The sequence below is a fragment of the Rattus norvegicus genome, chromosome 3, assembly GCF_036323735.1.
Source record: "Rattus norvegicus strain BN/NHsdMcwi chromosome 3, GRCr8, whole genome shotgun sequence".
NCBI classification, from domain to species: Eukaryota; Metazoa; Chordata; class Mammalia; order Rodentia; family Muridae; genus Rattus; species Rattus norvegicus.
This window is the reverse complement of record NC_086021.1, coordinates 647,036-656,027: the sequence shown is the minus strand read 5'-3', so window position 1 is coordinate 656,027 and position 8,992 is coordinate 647,036.

The window sequence follows — 8,992 nt, the reverse complement described above, 5'->3', positions numbered from 1 at the left end:
TGATTAGACCTAGGTAGAAAAATATAAGGTCCATACTGTTTGGCCATTTAAAAATAATTGCTGTGTTTTAGAGTTTATGCAGAACACTGAACCTGGTATCACAGACAAAACTTAAAAGAAAAAATTATTCATTGTTTAAACCCTTTTTAATGACAGTGTTTATACTCAACTTGTCTCTCCTATAATCTGTTTAATATCAGACAAGATTTCGAGGGTTGCCATATGGAGATTATGCAGTGTTGAAATGGAAGCACAGCATTGTATTCCCAACACAGACTCTGGTTGAGAACATCATTGTTTTTATCACGACGAAACTAGCACAAGATCCAAGCCCAGTCTCCCGAGGCGTTGTCCCATCTTAGAGCCATTTCCAAAGACAGCACTTCCCATGTGTCATATTATTCTGCAAAAATCGAAACTGACTTGTTTGCTGCACTGTTTGGTTTGCCGTGCTGCTTGGGAGAACCTAGACCATCAGACATGACAAAAGTTGTCCCCCATACTCCCAATCTACAGCACTGGTAACAGTGTACAGGAAATAGGAGAGACAGAAACTAAAAAGGAAAAAAAAACCTGTTGTAGTTTGGAGAAGAGTCATGTAAGTAGGCCAAACTGACCTTGGACATTCTATGTAGCCCAGGTTGGCCTTGGATTTACTATGTAGCCCAGGATGGCCATGGACTTACTCTGTAGCCCAGGCTGGCCTTGGATTTACGATGTAGCCCAGGCTGTCTTTGGACTTACTATGTAGTCCAGGCTGGCCTTGATTTACGATGTAGCCCAGGCTGTCTTTGGAATTACTATGTAGCCCGGCTGGATTTGAACTTGTGATCTTCGCGAGTATTGAGAATATAGGAATGCACTACCACACTCATCTTTGTATCTGTTATTAAAAGTGACTCAGCTGTGGCCCCTCATTTGCCAGCCTCCCTCAACATCAACAACAGCATCCACAATCACCCACTAGGATAATCTCGTCTTTTAACTCATGGGTTAAGGTAAGACTTTACAGAATAGAGAGTCAGCAGGGTCCTCCTCCTTATTAGAACACATTTTTGTGTAGGGATTTGAGTGATTGTTTGAGTGAGCCAGTCATACCTTAACCTGGTTCTGATATTATGACCAAGATGGAAAAAAAAAGAATAAGAAAACGAAAGTAAAGGAGATGGGTCCAACACTGGGACATGGACCTTAGCAGTTGAGGATATGGCTCACAGGTCTCAGGTAAATGATGGGTAGGCTTTGTGGCCCACATAGAATCCCAGTCCAGGGAGGTAGATAGGGCAGATCCCCAGGGCAAGATAGCTGTCAAGCCTAGTCATATTGGTGACCTCTGGGTTTTACTGACAAATGCTGCTTCAATGAACAAGGTAGAAGAAAAATGGATTAGTCCCTACATTATACACTGCATGTGCACGTATGTACACACACACACACACACACACACACACACAAACACACACACACAAACACACACACACACACACACACACACACACACACACACACACACACAAAGGATCGAAACAAAACCTTGGACTTAAGGCATTGCCTCCACTGTAGTAGCACATAGTAGGAGGTGGGGATCTAAATAAGTGTTCCTTTCTACCCTCTCAAAGACCAACATACTTATGAACCCTCAGCCTAGGATCTGTACAATCTGCTGAGGACTCCCAGAAGTTTAGTTTAGTCGCCCCGTTCTCTAACATGTTCTGGTGTTCTGTTTCAGGAATTCTCAGCTGGGGCTCGGCTGACTTCAGCATCACTCCCAGTCTTGCATCCAAGACAACTTTCAGCTGCCATGTACTGATCCTTGGAATTCCCTGCTAAGGTACCCTGACTTGCATTTCTCACGAGGCCATGCCATGACGCCAGAGAAAGTGCGGCTGTCTTACTCTGCCATTTATTAGCTTAGAGGATTGGGAAATTGGCTCGACCTTTAAACCTCACTTCCCTCATGTATATGTGAGCAGGTGAACAATTCCAGTTCATCAGATCTACATTAGGAGTGAGTTAGAAAAACACATCATAACGATTAGTGCCAATGTGTTTTATGAATGATAAGAAGTATTATTTATATGATTTGTAACATTGGAAATTATGGTACCTGGAACGTAACGGTTTTCATTATCTTTGCACAGATGATGTGAGGAAAGCATCTAGGATGCAGAAATGCTTCCTTTTTTGCTTTATTTCCAAGAAGCATTTCCTTCTACTCCAATTATTTTCTTAAAACTTACTTTCCACTCCATCTCCCCTTAGGTGATTATGTTAGAACAGGGTTTGGTGAGAATGGTTCTAAAACGTTGTATTACAGAATATATCTACAAGATCAACTGTTTAGTTCAAATGGAGGCACCCTCCATGGATAAGCCATGCTCCCCCTGAAGCTATTGATTCCTTTTCTTTTTTTATTTTCATTGATTTCTTGTGATGGCTAGTCTTGGAGGAAAGAACCTCCCTCGAGGAGCCTCCTCCATCAGATTGGCCTTGACTATGTCCAGGTGGCATTTCTTTGACTGTTCACTGATGTTGGAGAGCCTGGTCTACTGTGGGCAGCACCGCCCTATGCGGGTGGGTCTGGACTTTGTAAAGGTAGTTGAATGTGCGCTTAGAAGCAAGCAAGTGAGCAGTCTCTGTAGTTCCTGTTTCACAATCCTGTCTTGGTTTTCCTTGATGATGGGCTGGAACAGATAAGATGAAATAAAGATTTCCCTTCCCAAGCTGGCTTTGGTGAGTGTATTCATCAGAGCAACAGAAAACCAAAATTAAGCAAAAATCACAGTGCCAGATGTGGAATGTCTTCCTGAAAGTTGCTGACCATCAAGATCCCAAAAGCCCTCACATCTTTCCAGGTTGTTGCCATTGTTCTTCGTAGCCCTTCAGAACTTGATGGTAAGACCCTATTGCTGAGGACACTGAATCCTTTGGGTCACAGGTCACAGAAGGGTCAATCTGAAGCTGAGGTGGAAGCATCCTCTATAATGGATAGCCTTCATGGTTCAAGAAAGTGCTATGTAGGCTTCCAGGGGAGAAAATCACCTACAACCTTACTCGGGGGTGAACCATTCAAGCTAAAATATCAGGCAAGATGTGCCCCTAATGTGTTAGTGGAATTGCAGTCATGGGAGTAATGAGTGGCTTTCTAATTGGATACAAGCCATGTTCCACACGAGGGAATACACACCAGGTTCTGTAAACTGGTCAAGAACCTATGGTTTGGGTGATATACGTCCTATGAAAGAACCTAGTGCTAAATACATTGTCAAACTTCCTTCCAAACATCCATATTTGTATCTACAGGTCAGCGTTGCACTCAGCTCTCATCAGACAAGAAGCCTCTGACTACCATGGGCAGAGACGTACAGCTGGACAAAGTGCTGGGAATCAGTGGTGTTGGACTGTTCAGGTGGAAATAGGAAAGCTAAGTCTTCTCCTCCACAACTCAGAGAACATCATGAAAGAGTGGGTGGAAGGAATATAAGAACCAGAAGATGGGGAAGTGGACAGCAAAAGGATATATTTTAGATTGGATCTAGTCATTGAACTCTTAAATTGATGGTGGCTATGGTCAAGGGCCCAAGACTGGGCCTCTCAACACTTCATTACTGATGGGAGAGGCCATAAAGACCCTCCCCTCCCTTGGCAATCAACATTTACTGGAGGAGGGGTTCTATCCTGCAAGCTTAGATTTTTCCAGACCTACTTTAGTAATAGATCTTTAACCCTTTAACTTTGCTTTAGCCCACCACCCACCAGAGGTAGTGGAAAGGAAGGATATTAGGGCAAACAAAGGATGATGTGGACCTGCTTAGAAATAGTTCTCTGGGACAATTTAAAACTTCATCATCAGTATATCAGTTCAGTTGACATGAATCAGCAGAGGTAGGTCAATCTACCTGCTAACACCATTCACGAATCACCAAGGACAGTTCAACCCAGAAGAAATTGCTGAGCTATTCCAATTGGCCTGGTTTTGAGGAAGCAGCAAGAAGCCACCGCAATGTCACCTCAAGAAGTTCTCTGGTTCTTTTCTCTCTACAAAGCCATGACAAACAATGGTCAGTGAGGAAGGAAAGGTGAACCAATGCCACAGCATTGTCAATGAAGACCAGGGTCATCAAAGTCCATTGAGCATCAGCGAAGAGTCGCAAGGCAAGCCAATGACATGGTGTTTCCCACTGTTGTCCAGGGTTATACTCGTACCCTTTCTAAACATCACATGCCCCTTTCCCAGGCAGGTACCAGAAACACGATGTGTTTTTTCTCAGCAAAGCATCCTTTCCTAAGACAGTTTCCAGAACAACATCCATGACACAGTTGAATATCCAAAGAAACCAGAAATGTCTGCTTCACTCCCTTCTTCATTCCTGTACCCGTAGATAAGCTGTTCTGTCGAATTCCTCTGTACTCATGTAATTTATTAAACTTAGGGATTACACGCAGGAAGGAGACATAATATAAGAGGGGTGACTTATTCACAATATCGGTGCCAATTGGAGAGGGAATGGCGTGAGAGAAGGGGTTGACCGAGGGGATGACGGAGGAGGATGAGGGAGGAAGGAAGGGAGAACTGAAGGATGGGATGGGAGAATGAGGGAGGGGAATGAGGGAGGGGAATTGGGAAGGGAAATACAGAAAGGAAATGACTAAAACTCAGTATGTATGTATATGAAATTGTTAAACAAAAACATCAAATTGTCTTTTTTTTAAAAAAAAAGTTTAATGTTTCTCTTTATAGAGGGTCAATCATAACAACTTAGGGCTCATTTTGTTGGATCTATTTTGTCTTTAAGGCTTTTTATTTCCTTCAACCAAATTGTCAGATGTGAAGTTTTAGTTCGAGTCAGTGCTGTCCAGGGTTCTGTGTAACTGAAAAAATAAGTGAATAAACAATTTGTATTAATCGTCAAAATCCCAGTGAGTTCTCTCCAGTAATTTTCCTTTTATCACACTCCACCCAAAGCCCTTCAAAAAAATCTGACTGAGTTAAGTATCTGCCACTGAATGTGATACAAGTTCAAACCAGTGGAAGTGGGAAAAAGCAACTAAAAGCAAACAAAGTAACAAACAGCAAAACTTCTTCCCTCTGCATCTGGGATTCCATTTTATGGTTTTGGAGAGTCTACTACACTGAACAAAATGAAAGAGTAGAGTCTGAGGTGGTGTTTAACTTAGTGAAGAAAGGCAGGCATAGCTGCAAATGAGGGGAGGCGGGGGTAGGCTGACAGGGTGGTTCCTCTCTTGATGATGTATGTAAACACCAAAGCTGAGAATGAAGAGAACCTCCAAGTGAAAACAACGATGCCAAAATTTATGAACACAAGAGCGTTTGTATCACACTGACTGAACATTCACACAAATAAATCACACCGAACGTCTAGTATGCGTGTTTACACACATCAAGTTGTGCTGTGTTTGGGGGCTGTATAAACAATGATTGTGTGTGACTGGACAGGTGTCTTGGTAGTTGGGAACCGTTACAGCTCTTGCAGAGGACCTGAGTTCAGACCCTGTCACCAACATGGTGGCTCACAAGCATTGATTACTCTTGTTCAGTTCTGTGCCCTGCTCCTGTCTCCTGTCTTGATGAATACACATGTGGTCATGAGGGAAACCGACTTGAGCCCTGTGGCCTCCCATGACTTATTGACAGCTATACCTGCTTTTCTTCACTAAGTTTCTTGTGGCTTCTATATATGTATCTTTTTTACAGATTCATAAAAGCAAGGGAAAACACCCATATATGGAATTTAAAACAAGGAAACAAAGAAAGAAAGAAACAAAGAAAGAAACAAACAAGCAAAGAAAGAAAGAAAGAAAGGAAGGAAGGAAGAAAGAAAGAAAGAAAGAAAGAAAGAAAGAAAGGAAGAAAGAAAGAAAGAAAGAAAGCTGAACACCCTCCAGGTCTGCAATGTGACCATCACACTCCAGTTGTTATGCTTTCCCCATCATGATGGATGGTACCAGCTCAAACAATGGGTCAAAATAAACACTTCCTGTCTCTTTTTTTATAGGAATTTTATGTATTTAAATTTCAAATGTTATCCCCTTTCCTGGATCCCCCTCTCCCATTCTCTCTCCTCCTGCTTCAGTGAGGATGCTTTCCTTCCCACCCACTCCCATCTCAACACCCTGACACTCCCCCACTTTGGGGAAATGGGCCGTCAGAGGACCAAGGGCTTCTCCTCCTATTGATGACAGACAAGGCCATCCTCTGCTATATATGTGGCTGGAGGGGCTTGGGATTTAGCTCAGTGGTAGAGCGCTTACCTAGGAAGCCCAAGGCCCTGGGTTCGGTACCCAGCTCCGAAAAAAAGAACAAAAAAAAAAAAGAAAGAACTATATATGTGGCTGGAGCCGTGGGACCCTTCATGTATCATGTATACTCTTCGGTTGGTGGTTTATTCTCTGGGAGCTCTGGGGGGGGTCTGGTTGGTTGATATTGTTGCTCTGCCTATGGGGTTGCAACCCCCTTCAGCTCCTCCAGTCCATTCTCTAACTCCTCCTCCATTGGGATCCAGGTGCTCAGTCTAATGATTAGCTGTAAGCATCCTCATCTGTATCCGTCAGGCTCTGGCGGAGCCTCTCAGGAGACATCCATATCAGACTCCTGCCGACAAGCACTCCTGTCTTCGTTAAGTTTCTGCTTTGTATTTTGTCATAAGAACAACAAGAAGAATTAATATGTGCCCTCTTCATGTCAGGGCCATGTGAATTAGAGTCAGTGCTTCACTGAGCCCTGTAGGGTTCTCTTGGCTCCATCCACAGAGCCTGGAGAGGGCGTGGACCCTCCCACGGACCTGGTGTGGCCATGGTCAGCATAGACGCTTGATGATCTATTCTCTTTGTGAGAAAGAAAACTTCATGTCATTGATACATACAATCAAGAAGAGTGTCACATTTAGCTATCCTAGAGTCTAATTTTGCATACTTATTCTCACCAGCCCTCGTTGGGAGTCAGGGACACTGCGAGGCGCCGAGAACATCTCAGTTCTATAGACCACCTTCTGCATTCTGTGACATCATAGACCTCGGCCCTGGAATGCAAATTCTTAGCTCAAATATCTAGATCTTCCTTTCAGGTGTAGCTGTGTCTTCTAACATGAATCAAAACCTATAGGTTTGGGAGAAAAATGGTCTCAAGTTAATGAGAAATGTATCTGACATGCATGCCTTCGATATACTTTTCCAAGTGAAATTTATGGAAGGAAAGGTGTGATCAGACACCCAAAAGACAACCTAAATCCTAAATTCAAATTCTTTGAGTATTTGTCCTAATGCAGCTCTGTGTGTGTGTGTCTGTGTGTGTGTGTGTGTGTGTGTGTGTGTGTGTGTGTGTGTCTACACATCTTTCTGTGTTTGTGCATGAGGAGAACAGAGGGAGACCCTGCACATCTCTTCATTCATGTTCCTCTTCTTTAGTTTTTGAGACAAAGTCTCTTACTGAACCCAAAACTCACTGTTCCTGGCTATCATATGCATCCCACACATGTTATCCCCTTTCCTGGTTCTCCCCTTTCCCATTTCCCACTCCCCCTGCCTCTATGGGATGCTCTTCCTCCCATCCACTCCCAGCTCAACACCGAGGCATTCCCCCACACTGGGGAAATGATCCTTCATGGGACCAATGTATTCTTCTATTGTAAATATGTGGCTGGAGCCCTGGGACCCTCCATGTGTCCTGTCATTATTCCTCTAATCATGGGTTACTGACTGCAATGCAGGAGCTGGTAATTTCACAGCATTCACTTCTTCCCACAACATTATCTCCCCAGGTTGCATTATATTCCATGTTACTGGCTTGCTGGAGATCCTGTATTTTGTTTATTTGGCCCATAGTTAGGCGCTCTTTCTTTTAGTTAAGTCAGTAATTTACCTTCCTAATGCTGCCACCCTTTAAGACAGTTCCTATATTGTTACGACCCTTGATGACAAAATTATTGTTTTTGCTACTTCATAGTTGTAATTTTGCTACAATTATGAATCGTAGTAGGTAATCATTTTGGAGACTGAATTTTGTCAAAGGGATCGTGACCCACACACAGGTTGTGAACCGCAGCTATAACCGGTTGGTGGCAAGATATATTTGAAGGACAAACTGGGGAAGACAACCACCAGCCCTGGGTCCTGAGGCCATCGTTTTATGGACCTAGCTCACCTCTTCACCTCCTTAAATATTGAGTCATGGCTGGAGCGTTTGTCATTTTGAATAAAACAAACCATAACCGAGACACATGATGGATCATTGTTGCTACCATTTTGTAATTTCCTTACCAGAAAATCCATATTTTAAACATCATCGAAAGCTAAGAATTTAGGCATAAAGATCTGTCTGTATGAGGCACTGCCCACAATTCATTTCCTTCACCTGGGCCTCAACTTTAGAAGACGGCAAGCATTAGACATTTGAGACATCCATTTCCTGCTCATGTTTTGTTGAAGAAAAAAAGTCAAGCTAAATAGAACAATAGACATGGAGTGTATAGGACGGGTTGGGGGTTTAGAGCTCTTAAGGAAAGCTCGAACAAAGTGAGGTATGTCAACATACCTCAGCTGACTGAGAAGCAAACAGGTGAGGACCATAGGAAGCCTTGGGCATGAACAACAGGGATGACGGTGTCTTTCCAAAGCAGCGAGACAGAGCAGAGCATCCTTCCTTGGTCTAGTTGAAGTGAGGAAGCTAGTGGTTCTCCACCTAAGTCATCGCACACTGAGCTGACTCGTGAAGTTCTGGACCCGTCGCTTTCCAGTGCCTTAGGTTGAAATGCAGCCGTCCCCCCCCCAACCCCCATAGGAACAAGCACTTGTTCCAAGGAGAGGTGCTTGCAGACTTCATTCTTTGAAGCCATCTTCTCTGAAGGGAAGGTCTCCAATTCCTTAGCAAGAAAGGCATCACGTCTTCAACCTTGTCATCTTTCCAAATCTGCCATCTCTGTGAATCCCCATCTCGAAAGCCTTGGCCAGGGCATCTGGCTTCCTGAACTGATGT